This window comes from Chelonoidis abingdonii, chromosome 2, assembly GCF_003597395.2.
Source record: "Chelonoidis abingdonii isolate Lonesome George chromosome 2, CheloAbing_2.0, whole genome shotgun sequence".
Classification (NCBI taxonomy): Eukaryota; Metazoa; Chordata; order Testudines; family Testudinidae; genus Chelonoidis; species Chelonoidis abingdonii.
The window spans coordinates 138,674,732-138,689,804 of NC_133770.1; the positions used below are offsets into that span (position 1 = coordinate 138,674,732).

At 41.0% G+C, this 15,073-nt stretch overlaps 1 long non-coding RNA gene across 1 annotated transcript in view; it reads right to left on the reverse strand.

The window, feature by feature from the left end:
- Positions 1–866: 866 nt before the first annotated feature.
- LOC116832002 (uncharacterized) overlaps positions 867–15,073 on the reverse strand; it is a 161,586-nt gene continuing 147,379 nt past the window's right edge. Inside the window, exons 3-6 of the long non-coding RNA XR_004375353.2 lie at positions 4,174–4,264; positions 2,539–2,672; positions 2,420–2,453; positions 867–967 (exon numbers count right to left, since the gene is read on the reverse strand). This is a non-coding gene — a long non-coding RNA (uncharacterized LOC116832002). The remainder of the gene's footprint in view (positions 968–2,419; positions 2,454–2,538; positions 2,673–4,173; positions 4,265–15,073) is intronic.

Consider the following 15,073-nt stretch of genomic DNA (forward strand, 5'->3'; position numbering starts at 1 on the left):
AGTATCTCAGTAGGATATGAAACAGTAGTTACTGAAGTTAGATATTTTTAAATCAGGAGGTCCAAATAACTTGCATCCAAGAATTTCAGAGGAGTTCACTGTGGAGCTCACTGGAATGTGAATGTAAATTTTCCATAAGTCTTTGAACACCAGGGAAGTTCTGGAAGATTAGAAGGAAGTTAATGTAGTGCCATTTTTTTTAAAAGTCTCTTCAAGTCTCATATCAATCCCAGGCAAAATAATGGACCAGCTGATATAGGACTTCATTAATAAAGAATTAAAGGAGGGCAATATAATTAATAATCACCACCATAGGTTTATGGGATATAGATCCTGTCAGATTAGTACTATTTTCAATAAACCTTTGATATGGCCATTAATTATATTACCCTCCTTTAATTCTTTATTAATAAAGTTAAAACATGATATAATCAATTCCAATCAGCATAAGGTTATGGAAAATATATCTTGTAAAACTAATGACTTTATGAGATTACATTTGATTGATAAAAGTTATAGCATTTGACATAATATAGTTTGACTTCTATAAGGCATTTGAGTTGGTACTACAAAACATTTTGATTAATAAACTAGAACAATATAAAACTAACATAACACATTAAATGGATTAAAAGCTGGCTAACTGAGAGGTCTGAAAATCTAACCATGAACAGGGAATCATCATCAAGTGGGTGCATTTTGAGTAGGGCCCCACAGAGATCAGTTGCTAGCCTTAAGCAATTTAACATTTTTCTCAATGACCTAAAAGAAAACATGAATATCACTAATAAAGTTTTCAGACTGCACAAAAACTAGGAATGGTCACTGATTAGTGCAATCTCAATCACTTGGTAAACTGGGCACAACAAAACAATGTGTTTTAATATGGCTAAATGTATACATCTAAGAACAAAGAAGGTAGGCTATACTTACAGGATGGAGGACTCTAGCCTAAGAAGCAGGGACTCTGAAAAGGATTTGAAGGGAGTGGTGGATAATCCACAGAGCGTGAACTCCCAGTGCGACACTATGACCAAGAGGACTAATGTGAGCCTTGGATGAATAAATATGGAATCTCAAGTAGGAGTAGAGAGGTTATTTGACACTGGTGCAACTGCTGCAGGAATACTGTGACAAGTTTGGAGGCCAAAAATTTAAGAAGGATACTGATAATTGGAGACCATTCAAAGAAGAGCCATGATAAGGGTTAGAAAGCATGCCTTATAGTTATAGACTCAATGAACTCAAAAGTATTTAGCTTATCAAAGAGAAGGTGAGTAGGGGTTGATTACAGGGTAAGTTCCTACATGGGGAGCAAATAATAATGGGCTCTTCCATATAAGCATAGAAAGGTGTAATATGTTCCAGTGGCTGGAAGCTGAAGCTAGACAAATTCAGACTGGAAATAAGGTGTAAATTTTAACAATGAGGGTAGTTAACCATTGGAAGAATTTACTGAGAGTTGTGGTAGATTTTCCATCATGGACAACACTTGCATCAAAATTGGATGTTTGTCTAAAAACTATGGTCTAGGAATTATTTTGGAAAAGTTCTATGTCCTGCATTATACAGGTCAGACTGGATGGTCCCTTCTGGCCTTGGAATGTATGAAAAACATTGTCATCAGCAATATACCCAACTTTTTAAGCAGCTGGTTCACACTGGTCTACGTAACAATGGCAGAAAAGAAATTCTGATTAGAGATAACCATAACCAGACATTTTGGGCATAGAGAACATTGACATCAACACCATTTAATGGATAGATGTTTTCACTATTTTACTTTTCCCCCCTGAACATTTAAGGCATCTATGAAGGAACTGCTGGGGCTGGTAACATCACCAGCAGTAACCTGAGATGGTGGAGCCTCTGGGGGTTGATCAAGGTGACATATGGAGAGTGCATTTCAAGAGATGGTGAGCAGAGAATGGTGGCAGGTATGTCACAGGGAGCTGGAGGGTCAGAGAGAAGGTCAGGCTAGACTTGCCTGGAGAGAAAGGCTATCTGAAGAATTGTTGGTAGAGCCTTGAGGAGGAGACCTGGAGATAGTTCGGCTTGGTGTTCAGAGCTCCAGAAGCTCCAAACATAGATAGATTGTGTTGGGCTTTGGAGGGGAGAGATTCCTCAGAGGGTTCTGAAAGCCATCCCAGGAACCTAGCAGCAAGGGAGGTAACATCAGGCACAGACAAGTCACAGCACAATTGCTACGTATATCTGTAAGTAATTGTGAAAGTCAAATCAGATGAGCATATTTCTGTGCATGGAACTATTTCTTTAATGCTTCCAATTCCATGTTGGATTGCATTTCTTCTTAACTTGTCCTAAACAAGATCCATTATTTTCACTAACTCTAAGACTAAGACTATGCTATTTAGACACCTGACTGCTGCTTCTCAAAGTAACACTACATCATACTTACCACAAGCAAGAGTATCTCTCTGAGTTTCCAATTCCTGAGGAGAAGAAAAGACTAAAATGTTTTATCTATAAGTCTAAAATAAACAAGGACTTAGTATTGGATGGTGTCAGCAACGGTACCAGATAGAGGGTCACTGAGTATATCCATGTATGTGTGTCAGTTGTTCAAAGGAGGAGCATGTCATCAAAATATCTTTCAAACGAATTATGTCACATCTCTGGTTATGCCTGTTCATATGCTCCAGCTCTTGGAACTGACAGAAATGGTGTTCAATTAGATGGATAGTTATGGATTATTAAAACAGTAACTATACGTAAATGTAGGTAATATCCAGTATCTCTGGCTAAGCTAAGTGCTGACAAATATTCAGAATTGAGGGGGAAAAAAAACCTCAGAATATTTTCATGTGACTTAAGTAAACCTTACTCAAAGCAATAATTTACATAGGCTTCTCTAGGATGACTAGTTCAGTGGTTTTCAACCGGGGGTACACAGATGTCTTCCAGAGTGTACATCAGCTCATCTAGATATTTGCTTAGTTTTAAAAACAGGCTAAATCAAAAGCACTAGCAAAGTCAGTACAAACTAAAATTTCATGCAGACAATGACTTGTTTATACTGCTATATATACACACTATTCACTGAAATGCAAGTACAATATTAATGTTGATTTATTTTATAATTATGGTAAAAATGAGAAAGTAAGCAATTTTTCAGTAATAGTGTGCTGTGACACTTTTGTATGTTTATGCCTGATTTTGTAAGCAAGTAGATTTTAAGTGAAGTCAAACTTGGGGGTATGCAAGACAAAACAGACATCTGAAAAGGGTACAATAGTTTGGAAAGGTTGAGAGCCTCTGGTCTAGAGGGCTCAGAGAATTGATAATGTAACATAAAGCTATTAATCTCTAGTTCACCAGTTCAAATCCAGCCACCTCAACAGGCCCAGTATAGAAGCCTAGGATTGAACTACACTCTTGCTTCCTTAAGTTCCTCCTTTCCAGTCCAGTTGGAAGCATTTGACTAACAAAATTTGTGACAGCATCAGGAAGCTACTACTGTTGATGACTCTGCTCCTGTTTTGTATATAGAAGGCCCCACCACCTTCCATGCCTGGGATCCCAGCACCTCTCACAAGACAACAGTAACAACATTACCCACCCGCAGAGACCCGAGTCAGAAGATTGGGCCTTTCATAGATATTAATCACCTTTTGACTATACGATAGGTGAACTCCCATTTTTGGGTGTATCCATCTCATTGCCATACATTTCATCTGTTAAACCAAAACTAAGTATGATAAGATATATAGACTTCACTGGGTTTTCAAATTAAAACTTTTCTTAAGTAGGAGATCCTTAAGATGTTTCCCCTAACTGATAGAATCATCAAATAAATTCAGCCATGGGGAACTGAGCAAGTTAAACCAAAAGCAATTATCTGTGTGTGTTGAACTGGGAGCACAAAAGGTAGAGGCTCTAGGAAGTTCTTCTCTCTAGACACTTAAATCTCTTATAGAAAGAGTTGACCCTTGACTAGCATTGTGTGCAGGAACCAAAGGAGTATATAATTAAACCCAGAGAAAGGCAAGTTGTGTGATCCCTTCATTTGTGCTTTATAAGTACTTTGGTTTTTGGTCTGTCAACAAGAAAGTGCAAGGAGACATTTAAAACATGATCTCTAGCAGTAATATCATTCTTTGTCGCCACATTGTCTGAACAGTTAATATACAAGTATGACACATTTTAACTCACCTGATAACTTACTGTGGTAATAAGCCCAATATCCTTTCCAGCAGGTTCCCTGAAAGACTGACTGCAGGGTGAGGTATTTACATTTAGGTGACTGGCAAAAAAAAACAGTTGGATTACTGCCCTGTTGCTAAACTGTGTAGTCAATTGCTTGACCAAATTTTGGTTCATTATGAAATATATTCAAGTGACCAAATAATCAATGTATGTAGCATTTTTGTAGTAGTTTCAGTCCCATGATATTAGAAAGACAAGATGGGTGAGGCAATATATTTTTACTGGACCAACTTTTGTTGGTGAGAGAGACTAGTTTTCAAGCTCACACAGAGCTCTTCCTCTTCACTCAGTGTCACAGATAAAAAGGAGATGGAACAGACTGTACAGTATAAGTACTTAACACATATTTCAAGGGACCATTCAAGGTGAAGCAGCCCATTAATACCCCTCTAGTTATAGGGAGGAAAGGGGAGTTGTTAGTGGTTTACAGATTGTTACAATAAGCCATAAATCCAGTATCTTTTCAGTCCATGATATTTAGCATCTAGCAAACTTATGAATTTAAGCTCCCAGGCTCATCTTTTGAAAGTAAAAAGCGACAGAGTCCTGTGGCACCTTATAGACTAACAGATGTATTAGAGCATAAGCTTTTGTGGGTGAAAGTGTTGTCCAGGTTTCATTTCAGGATGAGGTTTATAATATATATTATCATAAGCCTAGCATATATTGGTCAATAGCCCCTTCTGCTTCTTTATGACGGATAAAGAAGGCCTGGTAGATTTTGTGTTTTTGTTTCAGTCTTTTTTAAGGCTATGATTTGTCTGTTTTATGTCTTAAATATATCAGCAATTGGATCTGGTCTTTCCTACTTTGCTAGATACCTTTTTGGAGGACCCAGGGAAACGGATTAGGAGCTCTCTCAGCACTTAATTGAAGGGAAGGGTATTAAAATTTTAACTTTCTAATGTTAAATTATTTTGATTGGGGCTAGTATTGAAGTGAAATTTTTTAAACAAGTGAACAAAAGTCATTTCCTATTAATTACTTGAGTCTTTGCTTCCTTGGTACCTATGATATCAAAACCCTACTAGTTCCCTCAGACTGCCATAGAGTCTTCCAGGAAAAATTAGGGCTTACAAGACCTGAAATCTCAGTGTCAAAGAAAAGTATAACTTTAGACTTGGCAATAGTTTTTTAAAAGGACACAAACCATTTTTCTCCTTTGTTCCTTACAGTCAAAGTGCCATATTGCATCTTTCTCCTCAGTGGGGTGCACAATGGTGGGAAAGGATACAAACAGCACTTCCCTCCTACTCCCTATCACACACGCCTATCTGAAGCAACAAAGTAGAATTGCAATCCCCGAGCTACCAGAGGAAGGTGTTGGTTCCTCTGGACCCAAAATACTCCAAAGGGGACAGAGAGAAAGCAGGTTCATAGCCCATTCCCCAGGCACTAGCCAGCAAAGCTTTCTGGGCGCATGTAAATGGGAGAAGGGGGACATAGTGCACTGAGAGGTAGACCCATCCCAGAGACCTCTTTAGGATAAGGTAGCCTGAGACTGCCTCCAAAGCTGGGCTGTATCTTAAAAAGGTACAGATGAATGCTAAAACAGACAGAGCCAGAAGAGTGAGGGAAAGGTAAACAAGCAAGCATGATAGAAGGAATCCATTAAATAGCTTATAAGGTTGCTCAAATGGCAAGGACAATAAGTTTGAAGTTTATGTTAAAGGTATGTAAAGTCATTGAAGGTACTGTCAAGGGAGTTGCTGGGGTGTTGTTTACTCCTCTGTGGTCAGATGTGCAGTCGAGCCTGCATTTCTCTAGCTTTGCTGTACTTCAGGAGTAAGCACCTGCTTCCACACTACTAGGATTCCAAAATACCATCTCCCAACTGCGGTCTGGTTCAGTACAGAAATCATAGCCCTTCACTTCCACATGAGACTCCTACCTGCCAACTCCAAGGCCTCAAGCACCAACAATGCTCTAACTAGAGTCTCAGTTGTGCTTAGTCCCAGGTATCAGGGCTCACGGTCCTTCCAAATTAATTTCAGAGGTTCTCCAGACTCCTTTCTCTATGGTTTGTCACAGACCCTCACAGGCTGCTCTCAAGCCAGTTACATTGGCTGGAGAAACCCTGCGGGCACTGCTGTTCCTTCATGTCCCCTCCTCTCAGAAGAGTTTCCCACCTCCCTTCTGCTTTTTCCCCTGAGTTTTTCTCTCAGTGAGTGACTCAGCTTTTATGCACCAATTCCTCCCCCAGCAACTTTGCTGAGTCACACATCTCTGTTAGAGACTACCACCTCTGGTATGCCTGGCCTTAAAAAGGGATAGACCCCCCACAACAGGACTGCTGGCCATTAAATGGCCAGTACTTTGTTACAGGAATGAAGTAGGTAGAGCAGCAGGTCAGAAGATACTTGACCAGTGCAATTTAAATAGACTGGAAGAGAGTGAAAATGGCTGAATAAATCACACTAAATGGCTGAATAAATCAGGAAAATCACAGAAGGATATTACAGTAATCCAGACAGGAGATCCTGAAGACATAATGAGGATTTTGGCAGCAGGCATACATTCTGAGTATATTGGTGTGATGGGTTGGATCACAGATCCCCCCTTGGGAGCTGACACCCGATGTGCCAAGACTACTTCTACCTCTGCTTTCCCTGCCAGTTCAGGACTCCAGCACGCTGTCTTGCTGAACCAGACATATCCATCTGCTCCAACAAAGACCCAGAGCCTGAATTACTTGCCCCAAATCTGCAAATTTACCTGAAAGCAGCTAGCAGAAGTGTTCCTGTCTTTAATGCTCAGATGCCCAGTTCACAATGGGGTCTAAACCCAAATAAATCTGTTTTACCCAGTATAAAGCTTATAAAGGGTAAACTCAAATTGTTTGCCCTCTATAACACTAATAGAGAGATATGCACAGTTGTTTGCTCCTCCAGGTATTAATACATACTCTGAGTTAATTAATAAGTAAAAAGTGATTTTATTAAATACAGAAAGTAGGATTTAAGTGGTTCCAAGGAGTAACAGACAGAACAAAATAAGTCACCAAGCAAAATAAAAAAAAATCCACAAATTTATCTCAGATCAAACTGAATACAGATAATCTCACCCTCAGAGATGCTTCAGTCAATTTTTTCCTCAGACTGGACACCTTCCAGGCCTGGACACAATTCTTTCCCCTGGTACACCTCTTGTTCCAGGTCAGGTGGTAGCTAGGGGATCCTTCATGATGGCTCCTCTCCTCTCTTTATTCTGTTCCACCCCTTTATATATCTTTTGCATAAGGCGGGAATCCTTTGTCCCTCTGTGTTCCTCCTCCCCCTTCTCAATGGAAAGACACCAGGTTAAAGATGGATTACAGTTCAGGTGACATGATCACATGTCATTGTAAGACTTCATTGCCCACTTGCCAGCACACAGGTATACAAGAAGACTTACAGGTAAAACAGAGCCATCTGCAGACAACTGTCCTGGTTAACGGGAGTCATCAAGATTCCAAACCACCATTAATGGCCACACTTTGCATAATTACAATAGGCCCTCAGAGTTATATTTCATATTTCTGGTTTCAGATACAATAGTGTTACATTTATACAAATAGGATGATCACACTCAGTAGACTATAAGCTTTGTAATGATACTGCAGGCCAGTGATCTGCTTGTCATTGGCCCCCGTGTCCCTCCCAGAACCCCGGTGCTCTTAACTCAGGGTTCTGCCTCCTGCCGTACCCCACAGTCTTACTGGGTTTCCCCACCCCAGGGGAACCCCCAACCCCTATCCCCGCATTGCCTCAGTCGTGGCTACTACCAGTCTCTTTTTAGCCCCCATGCCCTGGGGCGGACTGCAGTCTATCAGCCAATCATCACTAGCAACAAGGGTTTTGGACTGGCTGCCTTTACCCACCCTCAGGCTGCCCCTCTGCAAGCCCAATATCTAGGAGTCCTAGAACTAGGCCCTGCAGCCTGGGGAGCTGCTGGCCTAGGTCTTCCCAGCTCCTACAGCCTTTCCCCAGCCCTGTCTCACTCTAGGTCCCCTGGGTGAGTTCCCCAGCAGCCAGGCCTGTCTCCTTCTCTAGTCAGAGTGAGACTCCTTCTTCTGGCTTCCCTGGCCTTCTTATAAGGCCCAGTTGCTTAGTTTTGGGCATGGTCCCAGCTGCAGCCACTTCCCCCAATCAGCCGGGGTTTTACTCCCTTGCCCAGCCCCAGCCCTCTGCAGGGCTTTTCCAACCCCTTCTGGGCTGGAGCGGGTGAACACCCGCAACAGAGACCTTATAAGAGACCTTTTGCATGAAGCATATTCCAGTTACATTATATTCACTCATTAGCATATTTTTATAAAACCATATAGACTGCAACGTCACAATTGGATATAAAGAAAAAGCAACAAGATTTAGCAAGAGTCTGAACGTGGAAGACAAAAAGAAAAGAGAAAGCTGTCAAAGCCAACACCACCATGCTGGGGAAGATAGCAGAATTAGCTAACACTTAGGAGAAGGGAAGACACGAGGAAAAAATTTGAATTTTTGTTTAGCCATGTTGAACTGTAGTTTATAGCAGGATATTCAGAAAAAAAGTTGTCTGGGGTGGACTCTTCATACAAATGGAGAATGACTGAACTAAAGAGGCAGATTTGTAAATTATCAGCATAAATATGGTTGCTGAAGCTGTGGCTGCAGCAGAGTCCACTCTGCAGTAAGGTGTAGAAGAGGAAAGGATGACACCATAAAAGAAAATCCTGTGAGATACCAATGAACAGTAGCAGAGGGAAGAGCTGGAGCACCCAAGAGATTTCTGAAGGAGAGGCTTGTCGAGAACTTGTCAAGCACTGAGTCATAAAAGGCCAGAGAAGAGAGACTGGACAATGTACTTGGCTGATAATTCTGAGAGAAGCAAAGGAAGGATAAAGTGAAGAGGAAGCCCTTGGAAATGGGAAGGAAGATGACACTGGTCACCTTCTGCAGAACTGTCTCTGAGGTCAATATAGTTTCCCCAGCATTGACCAGTATGTTCAATCTTGCTCTCTGGAGAAAGCTGCTGCTTTTATTAACCACAAAAAGTTATGTCTATTTATTCAGCCATATTAGTCATTTATAGAGATCATAAATATACACAGTATTTTACAACCATAGAGTGAAATACCTTCTCTGCCTCAAAAAGGAGTGAACGCATTATACAAGACAATATGGCAGAAGGAACAAAATAAGAAGAATTCTTGCAACATGGGGGTTCAAGGAGCAACTTAACAGAGAGGAAAGGTGCCTAGCTAGTGGACAAATAAAAGATTTTTCTTCCAAGCTCTAAGAGTGGTGTAAATAGAAGCATAGAACAGAGGTGGTCAATCTGTGGCTCCAGAGCCACATGCGGCTCTTCAGAAGTTAATATGGAGCTCCTTGTGTAGGCACTAACTCTGGGGCTGGATCTACAGGTGCCAACTTTCCAGTGTGCTGGGGGGTGCTCACTGCTCAACCCCTGGCTTTGCCATAGGCTCTGCCCCCACTCCATCCCTTCCTGCCCCATCCACTAAGCCTGCAGTGCCTTCATTCCTCCCCCTCACCCCCAGATACTCCTGCATGCCATGAAATAGCTGATCAGGAGGTGTGGGGAGGGAGTGGGAGGCGCTGATCGGCAGGGCTGCCAGTGAGTAGGAGGCGCTGGGAGTGGGGTCGGGGAGCTGATGCTGGGCTGCTGATGTATTACTGGGGTTCTCTGGCAATGTACATTGGTAAATTCTGGCTTCTTCTCAGGCTCAGGTTGGCCATCCCTGGCATAAAAAGACAGATACAGATGAGCAGAGCATGAGCAGACATGTATCTGGTGGCAAGATTACCTAGAGCACTGAAGGTAAAAGACTATGGTCAAACTTGATAGGAAGGTTTCCAAGATAATGGAGTGGTATGATATGGTATCTATTCTGTAATTCTGAGGGAGCTGGGGCGGAATATAAATGCCCATACCTATATAGTGCTTTCATTCCTAAGCGCTTCGACTACATACATTCTGTAGTACTGAAGTACCACACTTTGTTGATGGAGGGCCACAGCTACATGAAAAATCAGCACTCAGAATGCTACCAAAAAAGGTGGGGTGAGAGATGGAGGGGGCATGGAATATTGTCAATGCTCCTCTTACAAAGACTTAGGCTCTTTGGTACCTACAAAGAATGCTCCGTTTAAGATCTAATTTTAAAAAAAGACACAATAAGCTATTTAGTATTCTGTTTATCTACCAGAAAAAGTGGAACAGAGCTGATCCTGCAGGCCCATGATTCTTCGGAATTTAGATATCCCAATTCTGATTCTTACAGAAAGCAGCATCCTCTCTAATAGGGTAAGAGCCAGGATACAGGAACCAACATGTTATTCTCAAACTTCACATACAGTGACAGATCCTGAAAAAATCTTATCTCCTGTAATTGCCCCAGGGCCATTGAAATACACTTCAGAATCCACAGCTTTTCTCCAGTTATACAAATCAATGGGAAGCAAAACACAATAATTGAAATACACATCTCAGAATGAACTGCAGCATAGAACATAAATAAAAGCCTTCATGGAAGCTCATGGGAATAAGCCACTAATGGAGGAAACAATCAGTACTGGATACCATGGTAGAGTTTCCAGTAAAATAGATGTGATTAGGGCTAACATTGCATGACCAATCTAGGAGAACAGGAACAAGAACATGCCATTGTTTCATTTGTGCCACATCTACAGAGTCAAATTCTTCTCAGATTCACCCATACTACCCCTTAACTGAAATGGAGCAGAGTTGGTACAATTCCATAAAAAACTTAGCCCACAGTAATAAAGAAAAAGTACTGAAATTCCAAAGTAACTGGATACATCCTATCTTTACTTTGGAAGCTGAGAGTTATCCCAAACCTGGCACAATGAACGGTACTAGTCCATTCACCACCATTATGTATCATTTTACATACACACATACACACACACACCTGCACTTAGCCTCTAAAATAGAAGTCTGAAAAATTAAATGCAATATCTGTTTAGTCAGCTGTTATTTCAGGGAGGTATTTTCAAATATTCTGTTCATTTGCTTTTCTATATGTCACAAATTTATCTGTTAAACCAATCTGCACTGAATTTCTTTTTGAAGTCATCCTGGAAATGGTCGTGCTTTTGTACCACTAACTAGGTGGCAGCAATAAGGATGCAACAGTTAGGGGCTAACTTCTATAAGACATCTCTTCAATCTGTGCTGTGTAGTGACTTGTGAGTGGCAGACGTATTATTATGCTATTACAATATCATGGTGGTTCAATAGTGCAAGATGTATGTGATGCATGACCACATTCCAGACCATGTCTTCAAACCAAGTTCTAACAGAAAGTGCAAAATAAGTTCTCTTAAATAACAAAAGAAATAACTTTTGAAAATGATTTTTTCTGTTTTCAGCTTTCAAATCTTCATTTTTGGGGGGGGGGGACCAGAAAAGCATCAAACCCTTTTGTATTACATCCTAAAGTTCTGTTGAACTCCTGAGCACACCCGCATAGTGTTACCAATTTTTGTGATTGTATTTCAAGTAATGCTCCAGCTGCTAGAAGCATGAGACTAAAAAAAACACAACTTTCATTTTAAGAAATAAGTTTCTAGCCCTAATGGGTTGTGGAGGAAAGCTCAGTAACATATACCCCTAAGGTACACTTGGGTTGTCCACACTGCAATTAAAAACCCATGACTGCCCTGTGTCAGCTGACTCAGGCTTGTGGAGCTCGGGTTAAGGGGCTGTTTAATTGCAGTGTAGACTTTCGGGCTGTGGCTGGAGCCTGGGCTCTAGGAGCCTGCAAGGTGGGAGGGTTCCAGAGCATGGATTGCAACCTGGAGACCAATTAAACAGCCCTGCAAGCCTGAGTCACCTGGCATGGGCCAGCTGCTGGTGTCTAATAGCTGGATAGTATACGTTAAAGGTGCAAAGTTACTAGCTGCGGGGCAGAGCATGAAGCAGAAGATGTGATTTACCTTGATTTAAGTAAGTCTTTTAACACAGTCCCACATGGCATTCTCATAAGCAAGCTAGGAAAATGTGATCTAGATGAAATTACTATAAGGTGAGCACAAAACTAGTTGAAAGACTGTACTCAGAGTAGTTATCAATGGTACACTGTCAAACAGGGATGGCACGTCTAGTGAGGACCAACGTGAATCTGTCCTGGGTTTAATACTATTCAATATTTTCATTAACAATATGGAAAATGAATTGGAGAGTATGCTTATACAATTTGCAGATGACACCAGATTGGAGGGGTTGCAAGCACTCTGGAGAACAGGATGAGAATTCAAGGTGACATGCACAAATTGGAGAACTGTTCTGAAATCAACAAGATGAAATTCAAGAAAGACAAATGTAAAGTACTTCACTTAGGAAGGAAAAAAATCAAATGCACAACTACAAAATGGGAAGCAACTGTCTAGGTAGTGGTACTGCTGAAAAGAATCTGGGGAACATAGTGGATCACAAATTGAATATGAGTCAATTTAATTTTGTTGCAAAAAAGGCTAATACTCTGGGGTGTATTAACTGGAGCATTGGATAGAAGACACTGGAGGTAATTCTTGAAATCTGCTTGTCATTGGTGAGGCCTCTGCTGAAGTACTGTATTCAGTTTTGGGCACCACACATTAGGAAGGATGTAGATAAATTGGAGAGCATGCACAGGTCAGCAACAAAAATGATAAAAGGTGCAGAAAACCTGACCTCTGAGGAAAGTTTAAAATAACTGGCCATGTTTAGGTTTGAGAAAAGAAGACTGAGGGAGGACCTCATAACTGTCTTCAAATATGTTAAGGGCTGCTGTAAAGATGATGGTGATCAATTGTTCTATGTAGAATCATAGAATCACTGAAGGTAGGCAAGAAGTAATGAGCTTAATGTGCAGCAAGGGAGATTTAGGTTAGACATAAGGGAAAACTTTCACACTATAAGGGTAGTAAAGCCCTAGAATAGCCTTCTAAGGAAGGCTGTGGAGTCCACATCACTGGAGATTTTTAAGACTAGAGGAACAAACATTGGTCAGGAATGGTCTACGTTTACTTGGTCCTGCCACAGTGCAGCAGGGGGCTGGACTTGATGACTTCTTGAGGTCCCTTCCAGCCCTACATTTCTGTGAAAGACCAGAACACAAATTAAAGAAAAAAATAAAAATTTTAAGTCCTCATGGAATGAAACCTTGCTCCCCCTGAAGTCAATGACAAAACTCATTGACTTTAGTGTGGCCAGAATTTCATACCTTTAATTTATTAATATTGAATTTATTAAACTGAAAAGGTTTGACATTGCCAAAACCCATATCTTTATTCATGCTAACTAACTTACTTCCACGTTTAAGCGTTGGTAGGATTCATCCTTACAGAAGGATTCATCCAGTGCATGGGACCAACATATGAATCATCACACCGCTTAATCCTTCTTGATAGCTTAAGACTTGAGTGATGCACAGACCTCATTCAACCCTTGCACATCAGAAGTAAATTTCATCCAAATTAAGGAGTAACTTTTTCTTCTGTGGGTTCCAGTTCTGAAAAAGACAAACACCTGCCAAGTCTGCCCATTGTTATGCAGCATAGTTATCTATTAGAACATACCTGAAAGTGCTTGTGTTTTGTTTTCCAAAAGCTGTCAATTAATGCCTAGTTTACAGACTATACATTTATTATTTTTTTTCTAGTTGCTAGAAAACTCAGGATTGTGGAGTCGGGCTTGAACTGTTGGCTTTTAAGTTTTATTTCCATTTTACTTAAAACTTGGAGAGTTGAGCTTTATTTTTGTTTTCCATTTTTCCCCCTTTTTTTGTATAAGATAACTGACAATTGATGGACAAGAAAGTGTTTATTTACTGGGTTGCATTGCTTTTACCTTTTAAAAAAGTCCTTCTTGTCAGTCTAGAGTTGAGATTCTATCGCTTAGTCTCAAGAAGATAATCCTTCTTGAATATTAAAAGCATAAAAAAGTCAACAAGCACTCCATCGGCCAAGTCCATTATTTATTTTTGCTTAACTTTTTTAATAAAAACAATGTAGAATCTATCTATGACCTGAGTACAACACATTTTCAACTGAAAACCATCCCAAAAAATCTCTGAATTTTACTACAGAAATTAAATGTAAGTAACGCATAAGGTTCAGTTGTTTATTTATGGGATTCACTATAGAAATGTTACATATTGATCACTGAGTAGTCAGTAAACTCAAGATCAAGATTGTTGCTGGATTAGATTAGTTCAAAAGAAAGAGCCCATTGACAATATTCAATTTTTCATTAATTCATCTCTCACCCCCTTTTCTTCTCATTTTTTGGAGAAAAGTATCCATTATATTATGAATAAGGCTATGATTTGGTCATGGAGGTCACGGAATCTGTGACTTCCACAGACCTCAATGACTTCAGCCCTCAGTGGCTGGGAGCCGCAGGGAACTCCCACCTCCCATGGTGGCTGGGAGCTGCATTCCCCCACAGCTCCCCAGCCACAGCGGGTGAGAGGGATCCTTTGCAGTTCCCCAGACATCGCAAGCAGCAGGGGAATCCCCACAGCTCCCCACCTGGGGGGAATTCCCCCAGAGCTCCCCAGTCCCTAGGCAGTGGGGGAATCCCCCACAGTTCCGCAGCCACTGCAGGTAGGGGGCCTTCCCAGCTCTCAGCCACGGGCAGGAGCCATAGTTCCCAGTCACAGCAGGGCAGGGTGCTCGACCTTCCTCCCTCCCCATTTTGTCATGGACATTTTTAATAAAAGTCAGGGACAGATAGACTCATAGACTCATAGGTCAGAAGGGACCAATATGATCATCTAGTCTGACCTCCTGCACAAGGCAGGCCACAAAACCCTACCCATACACATTTATATCAACCCCTAACCCATGACTGAGTTATTGAA